The sequence below is a fragment of the Macaca nemestrina genome, chromosome 8, assembly GCF_043159975.1.
Source record: "Macaca nemestrina isolate mMacNem1 chromosome 8, mMacNem.hap1, whole genome shotgun sequence".
NCBI lineage: Eukaryota > Metazoa > Chordata > Mammalia > Primates > Cercopithecidae > Macaca > Macaca nemestrina.
Window position 1 is genome coordinate 80616746 of NC_092132.1, and position 18952 is coordinate 80635697.

At 37.9% G+C, this 18952-nt stretch overlaps 1 protein-coding gene across 3 annotated transcripts in view; it reads left to right on the plus strand.

The window, feature by feature from the left end:
* Positions 1 to 18952, plus strand: part of CYP7B1 (cytochrome P450 family 7 subfamily B member 1) — a 202667-nt gene that overhangs the window by 117930 nt on the left and 65785 nt on the right. The window contains exon 1 of one of the 3 annotated variants that reach the window (XM_071068173.1): positions 11737 to 12899. The exons of the other annotated variants lie outside the window; for them this stretch is intronic. The gene's annotated coding sequence lies outside the window, so the exon portion shown is untranslated. Of the gene's footprint in view, positions 1 to 11736; positions 12900 to 18952 lie in introns of those variants that run through there. 3 annotated transcript variants of the gene reach the window in all.

The window sequence follows — 18952 nt, forward strand, 5'->3', positions numbered from 1 at the left end:
ATATTCTCAGTGCCTAAAATAGTGCCACTCTAGAGTAGGTACCCCATAAATATTAATGAATGGTTGAGAAAATAATTCACATAAAACTGAAGATAAGCAATAGGTTAATTGGATAAATATTAAGTCAGATATGGGTTGGCATACTAAAAGACTTTTGTTTTGTTTGAAATCTATTCATTTGTTTGTTTATTCTGTCGATGCTTAGAACACTTCTGCTGTTCCATGCACTCTGTCAGGACTGGGGAGTTGAGAGATGAAACACACAGGCCCTGCCTTCAAGGAGCTCTGAGTTTGTGATGAGTGGTTTTGATCAGAGACCCCCCTGGAGGTATATGGTCCTAGGATGTAGAAGAGTGCAGAGTATCATAGACCTCTAAGAGCTGGCCTTGGAGCTATGTACAAAAGTTGGTTTTTGTGAATCTCAGCAGGAAAAATGTATGAACCCCTATTCAGGACCTAGGTATATGCTATTGTAGGCAACCCTGAGATCAAACCTGGAATTTCAAGTGCATCCTCTAAGGAACAGCCACGCTACCACTTCTTGCTGTCAGATTCCACATTTCAACCACCTTTGTTTCAGTGTTGTACCTGGTGTACTTGACCCCCCAGAGTGGATTTTTAATACTTCTTCTATATGACAGAATCATTTAGTGACAGTTAAGTAATAATTAGTAATATGTATTTTCTTAATATTTTGGTTTTTAAAATTAATAAAGAAGAAATTTCAATTGTATAGCTATTACTCAAAATCGGTAAAATAATAATAGTAAAATACTAAATAATAATAATTAATAATAAAATAATACATAAAATAATGCATGAACTGAAATTTGTATTTACCAAACAAAAATAGCACATCGTGCAGTTTTCATTGTTTTATTATTTAAAAATTTTAAATATAAATAAAAATTCCAGGGTGTTATAAAGAATAAGGGGATTATAACACAAGTTTTCCTTACTGTTACAATCACTGTGCTAGCATACTTATTTAGAATCTACTGTTGAAATGAAGGAACTAGTAGAAGGACTAGGTTAGGAGGAATGAATTACATTTAAAGTGAGTTTACACCTTTTTGCACAGTTAAGAACTTATTCTTGAAATGAATGCAGGTAACTGAGCCTAGGTATATCAGGAGGGCCAAGTGTATAACTGGTTCTCCAAATTTAACTTCCATGAAGAACACCATGTTCATGTAAAGAAATGTAAGAAAAATGTTCTAACTTACAACCCTGTGAAACTCAGTGGACTGAAAGTATCATTGTTTTACAGCATATCATTTAATAGTTGCTATTCATGGTGGTGCACCCCAGTCATTAAAAAAAAAAATCTTTAAATTGTGATCATTGTGCAATAACTTTGAGTCAAGAAAATTTGTGATAAAATTTACAAATATTGCTATTCAGGATATTTTGTGATAGTTACAGCTATACAAAAATGAGTCATCTGAAATGCTCCATTCTCTATGATCCAAAACAAAGGTTTTTTTTTTTTAATTATTAAGAATACTTTAGGTATCTACATGAATTTTCATTGGTAGCAGATGTGCCTAGAGCTAGGTACCCCTGAAAGACTCTCCTGTACACTACGGGGTATTGTAAAGATCAACTTGCTTAGTTTCTGCAAGAAAGAAAATGTCCCATTCTTTTTGTCTTCGCCTTTTATCATGTAATAACCACAAGGTGAAAAAAACAAGCAAAGCATCAATGCTACCCCTTATTACCATCAAGTATTTAAAGTTATCATTATTTACTCATTCACACATTTATTCTTTCAACAAATATGTATCAAATTGCCATAGCCAGGTAACTTGCTAGGTGTAAGGCAAATCACATCCAACAAGGTCAAGGGTATGGTGGCATTGACAGACAAGGAAATCCCTTTCTACAGTAAAGTGTGGTCTCTGTGCCAGTGACAAAGCTGTGCATCTTCAGGTTTGGGAACATAGGCATTCTCAAAAATGGAAACACCAAAGCAACAAAAGAAAAATGGCAATGGATCGGAAGTATCTGTCTCTGTGTGCATTGTAGATACAGTCGGTACTCAGCTGTTAAATCCAGCAAAAATTCCATTGCTTTAATTAATTTCTTTGTGCTGATTCTTCCTAGTAAGCCTTAATTTTAACAAAGTTAATTAGGTTGAAGATTAAAAATCCCATTAGTGTCGATCATTCACTTCTGGGCTCTGTCAACAAGGTACTAAAACCTTTCTCAGTTTCAGAGGGCCAAGTGGAGGGAAGGGGTGAAAAAAGGCATATGAACCGGCTGCTGGGCATTCTTCAAGACCAGATATTTTATGCTGTTTTTGAAGATTTAGGTGGATATCAGATATAATCATTTTAAAGCATATTTTTTTTCCTTTTCCAGTCATCATTCATCTTTCATCCTTTAAACCTGTGGCTGTTTATTTTCTGAAAAGTCCGCAGCAATGGTTACATTTGCTGAGAAACTCTATTCCATCTACTCTGATTATCTAATTTGCAGGTTTGCAGGGCATAGATTTTTAATCAAGGCCCTGTTTCTACTGTCACCTTGTCTGCCCATTTATTATGGTTAAGGACTCAATGGTGGCTAATATCTTACTCAGAGCAGGAAAGAACAAACAATTAATAGAATCACGAATTACCTGCAGGTCATAATTCTGTTCAAAATACTGGTTAGTTTGAGTTATGTATTCCTCCTTAGCTCCCACATCCAACTTACAATGGGAAGAATTGCACAAATTCAAACATGTATTGTTAAGATTTGCTCCCAGGACATGGCTATAGTGTTAATGTAGCAGCCACACAAAAAGAAGGGAGGACCAAGTCCAGAGCAGGGGCGCGTAAGCTACAGGCTGAAACCTATTATCTTGTTCACAGTGGAAAGTCGTTAATGGGGAAGGAACCAAAAAGGTTGAAGACAATGAGAAGCCATCTGAAATCAAATTCAAACAGGGACATGGCAAAAGCATTCCAACTCCTGAACAGAGCTGAAGGCCAAGGGGAATTTGATCAAGGTTTAGGATTAGAAAAAATCGGAGTATACATTATGCAGAACAGGATTGTCCAAGCCAATTTATCTCAAAACAAGGTGAGGGAAAATAACAACAGGACACAGCCCTCATAAAATTTTTCTGGGTTACCAGCACCCACAAAAGATGGAGAAACTCCACAAGACTAGAGCAAGGAGGGAGACAAGGTATGTAGCTTGTGCCTTTATGGTGTGTGTGTGTATCTGGGGCAGAGAGGAGATGTGTAGCATTGCATAGAATGTTCTGCACATAGTAGATCATTGGGAGTGTTGGGTTCACAGGGGAAGCCTACTGATATACGGCCTAATGTCTTTCCCTGGGCTACTGCCTGTAATTCCCTACCACAGTTCTTAGCATGTTGTCACCCCTAAATAAATGGTGGTGACTACCACTGGCATAATAATTATATACATAGTTCAGATCAGTGTGAATAGCTGGGACCACTGTAGTCTGACATATGCAATGCGAAAAGCAAGGGTTTCAGTTATAAATAGTTTATTGACATAATATCACTGAAAAATTGGGCATTGGGCAAGCTCTATAGAATGGTCTTCTATCAAGAACTGATAACAGACTTGAGTAGCCTCCAGTTGCACAATAGAAGTACCTGTTCATGGTGGATGAAAGGTGGGCCTTCTTCAGATGAAATGTCCTTCTTCTTGGGTCTCAAGCTCTTCACTGAAGTAATGAAGGTGAAGAGCTAAGTTATCTCTGTTGCCCATTTTAATTCTAAAATTCTATGATTCAGGACTCTAGATGAGTGTCATTATCTCTGCTTGACTTAACATGGTCTTTCCTTCTCCTTTCCTCTTTGCTGAAAAAAGTCTCAAGCCTTCCATCCTGACATACGGCTCTATTGCTATGAAAATCCTTTTCAAGCCTATTGGGCAAAGCATTGTGTTTCTCAGAGCAAAGACCGTAATTAACTCTTTAGCACCGCCTCTTATCTCTCCACACACTCCCTATTCTGGTCAACCTCTACTGCCTATGAGAATCTGCTTGAAAATTGTGCAGAGTACATTCTGGTTCAAAGCAGCAACCTCTGCACATGCTCTCTGCATCACAGCTCAAGACAGGAAGGGAAGAGGTCTCAGAGTGACAGTCAGCAGCACGACCAAGAGCACAGTCCTAACTCACTCAGTTAATCCCTCCCAATGGGTAGAATCATTGTTTTAAGACTTAACTTGACCAGAAATACTTTTGAAACCTTTAATGAAGCCAGCACCTTCCCCTGCCTGTAGTCCATCATTCCAAGCACCCTGTTATGGAATGACCTCACATGGGCTTATTTTGTCTGATCATCTGGAAATTGAGCTGCAGAGACCCAGAATGATTCCTCTTGGGATGCAGCTAAAAACCATTCTGAGTTTGTCTTTCTTATGTACAGCTTCTGAAGTCAATGTTGTAACGCTCTCATTGTACCTCATTTGTTTTTTTTCTCCCTTGCCTTTGAACATGACTACTCTGTTCCTACTTGACATTCACAGAACTCAACTGCACAGAGTAAATATTTTAAAGCAGGATTAGACATCAGTTCTTTCTTACCACTTGAAAATCTGCAATCCAAGAAATCCTGGAAAAGAACAAACCAAAGGGGCTCACTCTTTGATGATCGCCTTGCCTTTCACCCACACTTGGTCTTTAGCTATTAACATACGCATTACATTCACTCTCAGAAGTCAGCTTATCTGGGCCAAGAAACATAAACTGTAAGTCGACATTCCTTGAGAGTCACGCCTGTGTCTTGCCGCACCATCTGAAGTGGTTACTTGCCCAAATCTCCCTTTACTGATAGGAGTCACAGCTCTTGGATGATAAGGACATCTCTTAGGTTCAGGTTTGGAGGAATCCCAACTTTTTCTCCACATTTTTTCCTCTGCCCCTCATAAAAACACACACACATCAGATAGGAAGATCATAGGTAAGAAAGATGAAACATAGGATCTTTTGTTTCTCATGAATAACCCATCAAGTCTGTTAGGTTTAGAGTAGGGGTATGTTTTTGCTCTGAAGGAGGAGAGGGAGTTAAGAAGGGGAATAATGGGGTCAGAGAGGGATATTTGTTCTGCTTTGGACTTTGTCTACCAACTGTGTCATGTCTATATTGCTTTCAAATGAGTGCAGATAAAAGCAATTGCATACCTTAAACACCTTAATCGGTCACCTCCATTCATTAATCAAGTGAGAAACAAGAGCCTCCAGTTCCAGGTTGGTGTAATTTCAGCTTAGAGGAAACACTTTCTGCTCATTAAGGTCTTAAACTCAGCTTGTTTCTTAGTTACCTGAAATATAATGGCCAGTCTTTTACAAGATCATATCATTAATCTGTTCATTATTTATTCAAAATAGTTTATTGAGTGCATATTATGTAAATTACTTTCTGCAAGATCTATGGAAGGAACAAAAAAAGTAATGAGAATGCCAGCTCTTATTTCAGCATAAATGTCGCAGCTTCAGAGACACCTCCCCTGATCACCCAGTCTAAATGTAGCTCACCACTCATGTGCAATCATATTTATCTTGTTTTATTTTCTACATAGCCCTATCACTCATATATTACTTTTGACTAGTGATGTATTTAAGTGATTTTTTTGTTTTCCCCTAGAAAAATGTAAGTTCCAACATAGGAGAACCTTGCATCTTGTCCGCTCCTTGTATCATTTGGGTTTTCTGGAGAAACAGAACCAGTAGGAGATATATACGTGTGTGTATGTATGTGAATGTATCCATACACACATATATTGTATTTTATGTGTGCATAATGTATGTTAAAGGGTTGGCCCGTGTGATTGCAGGAACTGTCAAGTCCAAAATCCATGGGGCAGGCTGGCAGGCTAGGGACTCTCAGGCAAGGGTTGATGCTGTAGCCTCAAGTCAGATTTTCTACTTTCTCAGAAGAACTTGGTTTTGCTTTTAAGGCCTTTCAGCTGATTACATGAGGCCCGCCCCTTATTATTGAGTGCTGTCTCCTTTAATTAAAGGTAACTGATTATATATTAGCTGTATCATTCCATTGCCTTGGAGTGCAAAATCGTGAATGAAGTACTTCATCCAACAAGTTTTTTAAAAAGCTGGGTTTTTAAAAAAATAATGATTACATAAGAAATATGAGGATTTCTCTTAATGTAAAAAGTTTAGTTGACGCAGAGTAAAAAGTGAAAAGCCCTTTTATCTTGCACCCTTTTTTCTGCCCCCACCCCTGCCCCAAGTTCTATTGGTAGTTTGGTATGAAACCTTTCATATCCTCATTTTTGCATTTATTTTGTGTATACATGGAGGGGAAGACATTTACATAAATTGAATATAATTGTTATTCAATAACACACCTTTTCACTTATTGCATAGACCCTTACAAGCTATGATCCTGCTCTCCTTGTGTTTATGATCCAGGTGGGGAGACACATCATCCACAAGGATATAATTAAGCCACAACACTGGCCAACATATTATTCAGAGCTAAAATAAGTGATACTAACGCCAGGGTTTAAAAAAAAAAAAAAAGACTATGAATTCAGAGCAGAGAAGAACCTTGTGAAAGGAAGGGGTAAGCAAAGACCTACAGGAGGAGGGTCAGGCATCTGTATCAGGTTGTTATTTCACTGTTCTTTTTCATTGTGTGACAGTAACTAAAACCCAGTTGGGCGGCTTTCTCCTTGCCCTCTCGGGGCCTGTAACTGTCTGTCTTTGGTTCAGTTTGTCTCTGCAGGTGACAATGACAATGAGCTGTTTTCTTGGGAGAATGTGCTGCTGCAGTTTGGTACCTGCAGAATGAGTGACGCTCCTGCCTCCTTTGAGTTATGGTCTTCTTGGATCTTGTGGGTCAGCTCTTAATTGGGTAGGGGAGGTGACTCATTTAAGCTATTTTGTACTCAGTTCGTGTTATATTTTACTGACTATAATAAATGTCATTTTATTAATTAGTTTGGTAATCCCTTTTATTTCCAGGAAAATGGCAGAAACTTATATTTTCTCTTTGTGTGTACTTAGAAAAATTGTAAAATTTTTATAAAAATTATCCTTAAAGAAGCTAGAAGACTACATAATTTTACCTATATATAGTATTGAAAAATAAATGTAAACATGTAAGAGGAAATGAATAGGAACATTGGTGTAAAGTGAGGTGTTCTCTTTGCTTTAGCTCTACTGCTGGCTGTGTCTGACTTTCAGGTAGGGGCCAGGCATATGAAATGAATGGAATCCAAGTGTTACAGAGAGGCCATGTGGTACAGGGCAACACGGCACAACACAGACAACAGAGAGTGTTCTCTGAGTTCTGCCACTAGGGTGTGGCATTAAGCCAATTGTGTTGTCCTTGCAGGGACAAATTGGAGTTGGAATAGCCCTTAAGCATGTTTAAGTCCTGAAACACTGCTCACACACAATCTTACATTTAATTCTAACTTGTGAAACAGAAAGGCAAATCTGGAAGCCAGAGCCTAGAATAAGGCTTAGAGTACAGTTTGCAAACCATAATTCTATGGAATGAAATGATACCTGTTTCCCCTTTGGAATTCTGTGGAAAATTGTTAATGAGATAATTCATCCAAGTTTTTACAAAGCTATGTTTTCTTTAAAATAATGATTACATAAGAAACCTCCAGAGTTGCTGGGGAGAGTTGTGTGTGTGTGTGTGTGTGCACGCGTGTGTGTGTATGTGTGTATGTAAAACATTCATTCCCTCCCTATGGAGAACTCAAGAAACGCCTAAGGCTTAGACTACAGTTTGCAAACCATAAGTTTAATGAAATGATGTCTGTTCCTGTTTCGTAATTCTTTGCAAAATTGTGAATGAGGTAATTCATCCAACAAGTTTTTTTAAAAGCTATGTTTTCTTTAAAATAATTATTATATAAGAAACATGAGGGCGTCTCTTGCTGTAAAAAATTTAGTTGATAAAGAGTAAAAAGTGAAAAGCCCTTTTATTTTGCACCCTTTTTCCTGCCCCTACCCCTGCCCCAAGTTCTATTGGTAGTTTGATATGAAACCTTTTATATCTTCATTTTTGCATGTATTTTGTACATACATGGAGGGGGAGGCATTTACATAAATTGAATATAGTTATTCTGTAATGTACCTTTTCACTCAACAGTATGACTTAGAAATCATTTTGTATCAGTACGATATACTTAATTCTTCCTAAGAGCTGAAAGATGCTAATAGTGTATAACGATTCACGTTTGCCCCATGCCATCAACAGCTCTGGAATTATCAATCTTTCAAATATCTCCTGTCAGAAGGGCAAATTTGATATGTTCATTTCTTTAACTTATTTTCTCTGATCATTCATTGTGCACTGTATATTGGCAAAGTAGGTTTCTCATTATCTGTTATGTTGAAAATAACCTTAATATCTACAAAATGGTACCCATTTTAAGTATAATATCTATTTAGCAGTGTTACTGTTATGCTGTCTGTCTCTGGTAAGAAATTTAGACTCTGTAACCTATAAAGCAGTTTTTCTCTGGGATTCGAACATATTTTCATGGACTCATACTCATTATTGGTCTTGGATAGAGAACATTTTAGTAATTAGAGGAAACTTGTAGTTCTCGTGATGAAATATAAATAGAATTTTAATTTATAAATGCAATCATTATCATTCTCCCCTTGATTTAAATTGACAGGTTTGGCAATTATAAAGTTTTAGTGTTCTCTTTTTAACCTTTTCTTTTTCTCTTTTTTTTTTTTTTTTTGGTCAATTTGCTTCTCAGTTTAATAGAGATTTTTTTTCCTTTAAAAACAAAACAAACCAAAACAGTATCAAGCTCCTTCAAATTCTTATTTCATGTACTAGTATGTCAAGTAAGTTGCCAAGCCAATCCATTATACGAGGCACGGATCTCCTAAGTAAATGCCAGTAAAAGGAATAGATTTAGTAAGATTAATAATCATTTTAATTTATAGCACTCTCTTTCCCAAAGACAGTTGGGAAGCTTTGCAAACATTTGAACCAAAAATGCAGTTTAAACCACTGGGAAACAGATATGTAAACTTGCTAAAAAAATAAAATATGAGCCTCATATAGTGGTCCTTCATATTCAGAGATGACACATTCATATTATATAGTTATCAGTTCAACAAGTTTTTATTGCATTTTATTTGTTCTCCTCAAGCCTTATTTTTGATAGATGGTCCCTAAGATATACAGGGAGCGTCCTTTCAATAGCGTGTGAGTGATGAAAAGCAAAACAAAACAATTTATCAAATCACACTGCATACATCCCTATAAATTTAGAGAGTGATGAATCTGTAGACCTATAGAACGTGGCATGTCATGTATTCATCAAAGGTAAAGCCCCAAACATCTCAAACACTGCTGTTGACAGGAAGGCTGGTATTGCTTGGAAAAAAAGAAAAGAAAAGGAATTACCCTTTGAAACTTTTCCTACACTGTAAGAATTCTTTGGAAGATTAAGCAGTTGTCTGTAGCATTTGAGTTCAGAGTTGTACAGAGAATTTGATAGGACTGTTTCAACAGAGGATAATGCCACTGCATTCCTATTTAATAAAATGAAGTGGATTTGCAAAAACACTCAAGAACACCTACTATGTATATGCTATATCTAGAATTTATAGCTGCTAATGAAGGACCAAATAAAATACTTCTTTAGAATGTAAAAAGGAAAAAAGAAGACTAGACCTTTGTTTCTTCCCCATCCTGCTTCAAGGAAGACAGTGGTTTTTCCCATCACAGATTATTTTGCAAGTGCAGATAAAAATCATATTGACCTAAATTGATTCCCTAATGGCAAGGTACCCAACTGATACCTAATTACAGGTGAGTCTTATCTTTTGTCATGTTGTGAGCAGACTAATACATTATCACATTATACTTTAATATAAAAAGATCAGATAATCATAGTTATTATTATCTTCCTTATCTGCTTTAAGTACCCAAGATTTTTAAAGGTCACTATTGTCACCAGGTCCCAAAGCATTTGTTTCCTGGGAGCATTAGGAAGGTAGTGGCTTGTAAAGATCCTCTTTAGCTCTTTTCAGAATAGGAAATAATTAATCTCTTCAGGTGCTGGCCTGGCCCTCTGCACCAGCATGCTCCGAGTAATGGTGCAGTTCTATTGCACGGGGACTGATATGGTGGACAAGCCCCCTGAGGGAATGTGCCCTTCTGCCAAATTTCAAATTACTTACTTATTAGGGGAAACTTACTTCAAAAGCCCTTTTGCGGTGGTTTCTTTCGAATCTATAATTCCAGCAGTACAGCTTAGTACATAATATTGACAGGGTGGGGTTTCTTTTCTCCTTCTATTTTTCTCCTTCTATTTTCCCCAGTAGGTTCTTTTTTCTCTTAGAGAATAAATAGGTATGTTTAATTAAGGAAAATATCTTCCAAATCAACCAGAAATGACTCTGGTGGATAGCCCCTGATTATGTGAAAACCGTGGCTTCTTTCTATAATATCCTGATATTTCCAAGGTTATTTGAGTGAGAAGCATGGCAGTAAGGGTATTTGAGAGAAAGCGCTTTCCTGTGGAGTTGTAAAGACATTAGAAATTGAACAAACTAACATTGTAGGGTAGGTACGTTTTCACCTGGAACTCTCAGGTTAAATCATCACACTACCTTAATACAATTTTCTTTTTAAATAGCCAGTAGCATTTGTTGTTTTGGTGCTGTATGTAATTTGGTAAGGCAGGTAAGGACTTCCTTATAGCAAACCAAATAATTATGATGCTAAATAATAGTGACAATACTGTTGAAGAGAAAAAATCCAAAATAATTGAATACCAGACTATTTTTCACTTCAGTGTGGTGCTCTGATAAACTTTACTCATTTATCTTCATTAAATCAGTTATAAGTTAGTGTCATTTGTCCTGCCCCTGTGACAAGCTGTTTTCTGCCCCAGGGGTCAGACACACTTGTCCACCCCACCTGGACACTCTTCCTAGCCTGACCCCTACTCATCCTTAGGATCCAACCCAAATGCCAACTGCTCTGAGCTATTCTCCCTAAACCCTCCTACCGATTTGTTTGTTCTTATTACTCTCTTATATGTAACCTTATTTATTCCTAAAATATAGTATTCTGTATTTTAAAATTTATTTGTTATTTCATTTATTTTTCCTTGGTAGACTGCAACCCCTGTAAGGGAATTTTGTCTGAATCACTTCTGTGTCCATAATGCCCAGGACAGTGAGTGGGACTTAACTATTTGTTAAATGCATGAGCTGAGTGACTCTGACTCTGTCTCTAAAACATAACATTTAAAGGATTATTTTGAGTAACTTTTGTCCTTTTGATTGGTTATAGAAGAGATACATCTTTATTATTGGGGGTTTGAAAAACTCAGAAAAGCACAAACAAGAAAAAGAAAATTGACAATAGTGCCAATACTTAGAAACAATCACAGTTAATTTAACATTGTGGTGTGTATCAATCAAATCTGTTTTCTCTTAGTGCATGCATTTATAAAGTAAATCATTTTAAATGGAACATTTAGAGACTATATTAACTTTTCAAAGACAATATACTTAAAGACAAGCTTTCCCATGTTTGTGAGACCTAACTTGGCAGTCGTAAAAAGTGTCCAAGAGATCCTATTAAAAACTTAAGCCAGGCGCAGTGGCTCACGCCTGTAATCCCAGCACTTTCGGAAGCCGAGGCGGGCAGATCACCTGAGGTCGGGAGTTTTGTGACCAGCCTGACCAACATGGAGAAACCCCGTCTCCACTGAAAATACAAAATTAGCCGGGCATGGTGGCACATGCCTGTAATCCCAGCTACTCGGGAGGCTGAGGCGGGAGAATCTCTTGAACCTGGGAGGCAGAGGTTGCGATGAGCCGAGATTGTGACATTGCACTCCAGTCTGGGCAACAAGAGTAAAACTCCATCTCAAAAAACAAAACAAAACAAACAAAAACTTAAAATGCTGCTCTAAAGGTGAAGCAGTTTGGCTAAGTTAAAACAATTTGCCCAAACTTAGTTTGCCTGGTCTTGTTTATGTAGCTCGTTAAGTATTGACATTCTCTTTTCTTTGAATGTCCTCCTCCAGCATTTATGCCTTTTAAATCCCTACCCTTTTATTTCATATAAAAGGACCCCTCCTCCTTGAAGCCTTTCCAACTTACTTCATAAAAATATGACCACTAATCTCCAAAACAAGAGAGTGCTTTATACTGCATATAGTCTTAGTTCTCCCAACTTTAATCATCTTTATCTTCTCCCACCCCCGTACTCCTTGATAACGAACTCCTAGGGGAGGGCAAAAATCATAACTTTTAATTGGGGTACGGCATACAGAACCTGACCTGGTACCTGTAACACAGTAGGGACTCAACAAATGTCTGTGGAATTAATTAATAAATATTAATGTGCATCCCACTGACAGTAATGGACTAGCATCATTTTCATATATGACACATAGAAAATAATTGTATAAGTTGCCAAGGTCCAATTCACTGGCCAGCCGTGGTCTGAGTGCTTTTTTTTATGATGATGCTAATGGGACTGGCAGAGATAGATTCTAATTCCATGCATAACCAAGCCAAATTGTAGTTGACTTGGCTTCTTTTGAACAAACTAATTATGCCATTGTTCTGTCAGTATTTCAACTCTATATTCTGTCTCAATGTTTCTCATGCTTCAGTACCCTTAGGACAGACAAGAATTTATAGATAAAGGATAAGTGCCACAAAGGTAACTCTTATTAAAGAATAAACCTCAGCTCACAGCCCTCTCCTCACCAAAGGTCTTTTCCTTAGGTCTTTGCACTCATCAAGAGAAAGTCCATGAAACTTGGATGAAAGGACGTCTGCTTAACAGAATCCCACTTCCAGGGCAATGACTTTAGAGAGCGTCAAGGCTGCAGACTGGGAACCTGAACCCCAGCTTCACTGCAATAGCTGAACTCAAATCCCAGCTTCCCTATAGGTAATGAGAGACAAGTGTCTTACCTCTCCTAAGTCTTGGTTTCTCTCTCTCTCTCTGTAAAAGAGGATAATGATAAAAATCTGTTTCAGAGGGTGGCTGTAGATTTAAATTCAATAATCCACTCAAAGCACTTAGCACAATGTCTGACATAAAAGAGTTCTATAAATATTAGCTATTATTACTAAAATTGAGCCAGAAGCAGTAGTTGTGTGTGTATGTATGTGTGTAAATATATATGGTGTGGCCTGAAAAATGCTGAACTCTTCTTGGCTGGATTATTCAAATTGCAAATAGACAGGTCCGATCTCAAATACTGCCTTTCATCTCCCCCAGCACACATGTGTGTGTGTGCACACCCATGTACACTTACATCCCCCAGGTGACCTCAGGCATGGGCAGTGGGTGTGCTCTGAGGGACAGCAATGAGAAACAGCAGCTGCTTTCCTTCCCTGGCCTGTGTGGATTCTGAACCTGCCCAGCTGGCATCTGTATTTTCAACCCTGCTGGAGGGGGCAGAGCGTGTGTGACCAGGGATAGCAGGGTCAGGAAATTTCCTCTAAGACCCCATTTATGTCATCTACCACAGTGAAAAGCACATATGTCTTGTACTGTTGTGGTAAGGATTTGTAAACACATAGCTGAAGCATTGGGCAACTTAGGGGAAAAGGCTGAGTGGCAAGGAATAGGCAAGAGAGATGCATGGTGTTGCCAGATGAGAGTGGACAGAAATGAAATTTTGGGTCCTTAGAGAAAGGATGAAGAGAGCAGCTATCTCTGCCCCTTTCCTTGTCCTGTCTGTTAGACATGCCTGCGTATTATTTGTAGTTTGAATGTGAGATTACACAGGGCAGGTGAGACAGAAAGAGAGAACCCAGGATTTGAAGTATCACTTTGTTGGAATGACCTAGCAAAAGTTTCCTTTTTATTTGCAACTTTCAGGAAGTAGAAAGGTTTATCAGCTATTTTATACGTCTTTTAAAAAATGATATTTAAATCAAGGAGACCCTGTCTATGAATGAAGAAGGAAAGTGAATCATGGCAAACCATATTTCAGGAGCTGTATCATCTGATTCAGAAATGACTGCTGTTGATTCAGCCCCCTCATGTTATACAGAGTGAAGCCTCCATTTATTTAGTCATTTATTCATATGACCATTTTTTAAAACATTTAAGTGTCAAGCCCTGTGCTAAGAGCTTGGAAAACAGAGATAAATTTAAGACACATCAGTAGGCATTCAGAATAATTAGTTGAACAAAATGAATCAATATATGATTCCTCACTGTCTATTATAAATAAACATTCATAATAAAGTCAGGTGGCTATCTCCCCACAACTATTTACAAAGTACCATTGAAAATAAAGCAGGTATCTTCTAGCAAGGAGAGGATGGACGGAGGAAGATCAAACAAAGGTTCATAAGAAAAAGCTTGTTAGAACTAAACATGAGATGATATGTAGAAACTTGCTAAGTAAACAAGAATAAAAGGTAAATATAAGGTATAAGGAAGAGAATCTTTCTGAAATGGCCTGTGTTCCAGAATTACTTGAGTATAGGAGTAGAACAAAGGGAGAAAAAGGAATGAGGGAATGTGAACTCACATAGATTGTCAGAGGTCAGGCTATAGGAAAGGCAGAGTAGCCTAAGGAAAAATGCAGGACTGGGGTCAAACATACTCCATTGGAATCCCATCTCTGTCAATTAATAATAACTTTTTGACCATGGAAATTTCCTCTGAGACCCCATTTTTTTTCATCTACCATAGTGAAAAGCACATATATCTTGTAGCATTGTGGTAAGGACTTATAAGCACATAGCTGAAACCCTGAGCACATAGAAAGTATTCAATTTTTGACTGTGATCATTACTATTTAAATGCCTCGCTAAGGAAATTTTGCTTCATTTTGTTTGTTCCAACAAGACAATAGGGGTTTTAATCAGCAAAATGACATGGTTTGCATTCACATTCTAGTTGAATGGGAAGGATAGAACTTGCCTATGATTTGGGCAAGTTGCTTAAACTCTCTGAGCTTTAACTTGCTCATCTTTAAAATGGAGACAGGAATAAAACTTACCTTATGCTATTGTGAAGGGTAAATTAGATCATGGAAAGCATTTAGCACTGTGCCTAACCCAAAAGCAAACAATACTTCTTAATTATCATGTCAATTATTTTTATGCATTATTATTTTTTATAGAGGCAGCCTCTTGCTCTGTCGCCCAGGCTGGAGTCCAGTGGTGTGATAAAGCTCACCACAGCCTCGACCTCCCAGGCTCAAGTAATCCTCCCTTCTCTGCATCCCAAGTAGCTGAGACTACAAGTGCATAACCCTGCACCCAGCAATTTTTAACTTTTTTTGTAGGTATGGAGGTCTTGCTATGTTGTCCAGGCTGGTCTCAAACTCCTGGCCTCTCACACTGGTTCATTATCTTTATAGGGGTAAAGTTGAAAGCAAAGTGAGTAGCCACCCAGGAGGCCTTTGTTGGTCAGTTGAGGAGGAAGCTAGGGCCATGCCTTGTGAGATGGGTTGGAGTGCACAGATATTAGATATTTATGAATGAAAATTGACAGGCCTGGAATTCATTGAGTGTGAAAGACAATCTTGATAATATTTTTTCCTCCAATCAAAACCACTCAACTACATGGAAACTGAACAACCTGCTCCTGAATGACTACTGGGTACATAACGAAATGAAGGCAGAAATAAAGATGTTCTTTGAAACCAATGAGAACAAACATACAACATACCAGAATCTCTGGGACACATTTAAAGCAGTGTGTAGAGGGAATTTATAGCACTAAATGCCCACAAGAGAAAGCTGGAAAGATCTAAAATTGACACTCTAACATCGCAATTAAAAGAACTAGAGAAGCAAGAGCAAACACATTCAAAAGCTAGCAGAAGGCAAGAAATAACTAAGATCAGAGCAGAACTGAAGGAGATAGAGACACAAAAAAACCTCCAAAAAATCAATGAATCCAGGAGTTGGTTTTTTGAAAAGATCAACAAAATTGACAGACCGCTAGCAAGACTAATAAAGAAGAAAAGAGAGAAGAATCAAATAGACGCAATAAAATTGATAAAGGGGATATCACCACCGACCCCACAGAAATACAAACTACCATCAGAGAATACTATAAACACCTCTACACAAATAAACTAGAAAATCTAGAAGAAATGGATAATTTCCTGGACACGTACACTCTTCCAAGACTAAACCAGGAAGAAGTTGAATCCTTGAATAGACCAATAGCAGGCTCTGAAATTGAGGCAATAATTAATAGCCTACCAACCAAAAAAAGTCCAGGACCAGATGGATTCACAGCCGAATTCTACCAGAGGTACAAGGAGGAGCTGGTACCATTCCTTCTGAAACTATTCCAATCAATAGAAAAAGAGGGAATCCTCCCTAACTCATTTTATGAGGCCAACATCATCCTGATACCAAAGCCTGGCAGAGACACAACAAAAAAAGAGAATTTTAGACCAATATCCCTGATGAACATCAATGCAAAAATCCTCAATAAAATACTGGCAAACCGGATTCAGCAGCATATCAAAAAGCTTATCCACCATGATCAAGTGGGCTTCATCCCTGGGATGCAAAGCTGGTTCAACATTCGCAAATCAATAAACATAATCCAGCATATAAACAGAACCAAAGACAAGAACCACATGATTATCTCAATAGATGCAGAAAAGGCTTTTGACAAAATTCAACAACCCTTCATGCTAAAAACGCTCAATAAATTCAGTATTGATGGAACATACCTCAAAATAATAAGAGCTATTTATGACAAACCCACAGCCAATATCATACTGAATGGGCAAAAACTGGAAAAATTCCCTTTGAAAACTGGCACAAGACAGGGATGCCCTCTCTCACCACTCCTATTCAACATAGTGCTGGAAGTTCTGGCTAGGGCAATCAGGCAAGAGAAAGAAATCAAGGGTATTGAGTTAGGAAAAGAAGAAGTCAAATTGTCCCTCTTTGAAGATGACATGATTGTATATGTAGAAAACCCCATTGTCTCAGCCCAAAATCTCCTTAAGCTGATAAGCAACTTCAGCAAAGTCTCAGGATACAAAATTAATGTGCAAAAATCACAAGCATTCTTATACACCAGTAACAGACAAACAGAGAGCCAAATCATGAATGAACTTCCATTCACAATTGCTTCAAAGAGAATAAAATACCTAGGAATCCAACTTACAAGGGATGTAAAGGACCTCTTCAAGGAGAACTACAAACCACTGCTCAGTGAAATAAAAGAGGACACAAACAAATGGAAGAACATACCATGCTCATGGATAGGAAGAATCAATATCGTGAAAATGGCCATACTGCCCAAGGTTATTTATAGATTCAATGCCATCCCCATCAAGCTACCAATGAGTTTCTTCCCAGAATTGGAAAAAACTGCTTTAAAGTTCATATGGAACCAAAAAAGAGCCCGCATTGCCAAGACAATCCTAAGTCAAAAGAACAAAGCTGGAGGCATCACGCTACCTGACTTCAAACTATACTACAAGGCTACAGTAACCAAAACAGCATGGTACTGGTACCAAAACAGAGATATAGAACAATGGAACAGAACAGAGTCCTCAGAAATAATACCACACATCTACAGCCATCTGATCTTTGATAAACCTGAGAGAAACAAGAAATGGGGAAAGGATTCCCTATTTAATAAATGGTGCTGGGAAAATTGGCTAGCCATAAGTAGAAAGCTGAAACTGGATCCTTTCCTTACTCCTTATACGAAAATTAATTCAAGATGGATTAGAGATTTAAATATTAGGCCTAATACTATAAAAACCCTAGAAGAAAACCTAGGTAGTACCGTTCAGGACATAGGCATGGGCAAAGACTTCATGTCTAAAACACCAAAAGCAACGGCAGCAAAAGCCAAAATTGACAAATGGGATCTCATTAAACTAAAGAGCTTCTGCACAGCAAAAGAAACTACCATCAGCATGAACAGGCAACCTACAGAATGGGAGAAAATTTTTGCAAACTACTCATCTGACAAAGGGCTAATATCCAGAACCTACAAAGAACTCAAACAAATTTACAAGAAAAAACAAACAACCCCATCAAAAAGTGGGCAAAGGATATGAACAGATATTTCTCAAAAGAAGACATGCATATAGCCAACAGACACATGAAAAAATGCTCATCATCACTGGCCATCAGAGAAATGCAAATCAAAACCACAATGAGATACCATCTCACACCAGTTAGAATGGCAATCATTAAAAAGTCATGAAACAACAGGTGCTGGAGAGGATGTGGAGAAATAGGAACACCTTTACACTGTTGATGGGATTGTAAACTAGTTCAACCATTATGGAAAACAGTATGGCAATTCCTCAAGGATCTAGAACTAGATGTACCATATGACCCAGCCATCCCATTACTGGGTATATACCCAAAGGATTATAAATCATGCTGCTATAAAGACACATGCACACGTATGTTTATTGCGGCACTATTCACAATAGCAAAGACTTGGAATCAACCCAAATGTCCATCAGTGACAGACTGGATTAAGAAAATGTGGCATATATACACCACGGAATACTATGCAGCCATAAAAAAGGATGAGTTTGTGTCCTTTGTAGGGACATGGATGCAGCTGGAAACCATCATTCTTAGCAAACTATCACAAGAACAGAAAACCAAACACCGCATGTTCTCACTCATAGGTGGGAACTGAACAATGAGATCACTTGGACTCGGGAAGGGGAACATCACACACCGGGGCCTATCATGGGGAGGGGGGAGGGGGGAGGGATTGCATTGGGAGTTATACCTGATGTAAATGACGAGTTGATGGGTGCTGACGAGTTGATGGGTGCAGCACAGCAACATGGCACAAGTATACATATGTAACAAACCTGCACATTATGCACATGTACCCTAGAACTTAAAGTATAATAATAATAATAAATTTTAAAAAAATAAAATAAAATAAAAAATAAAAAACTAAAAAAATATTTTTTCCTCCACAGTTTGCCTTTTCCTCTACTGAGTCGGCTATAGTTAAAT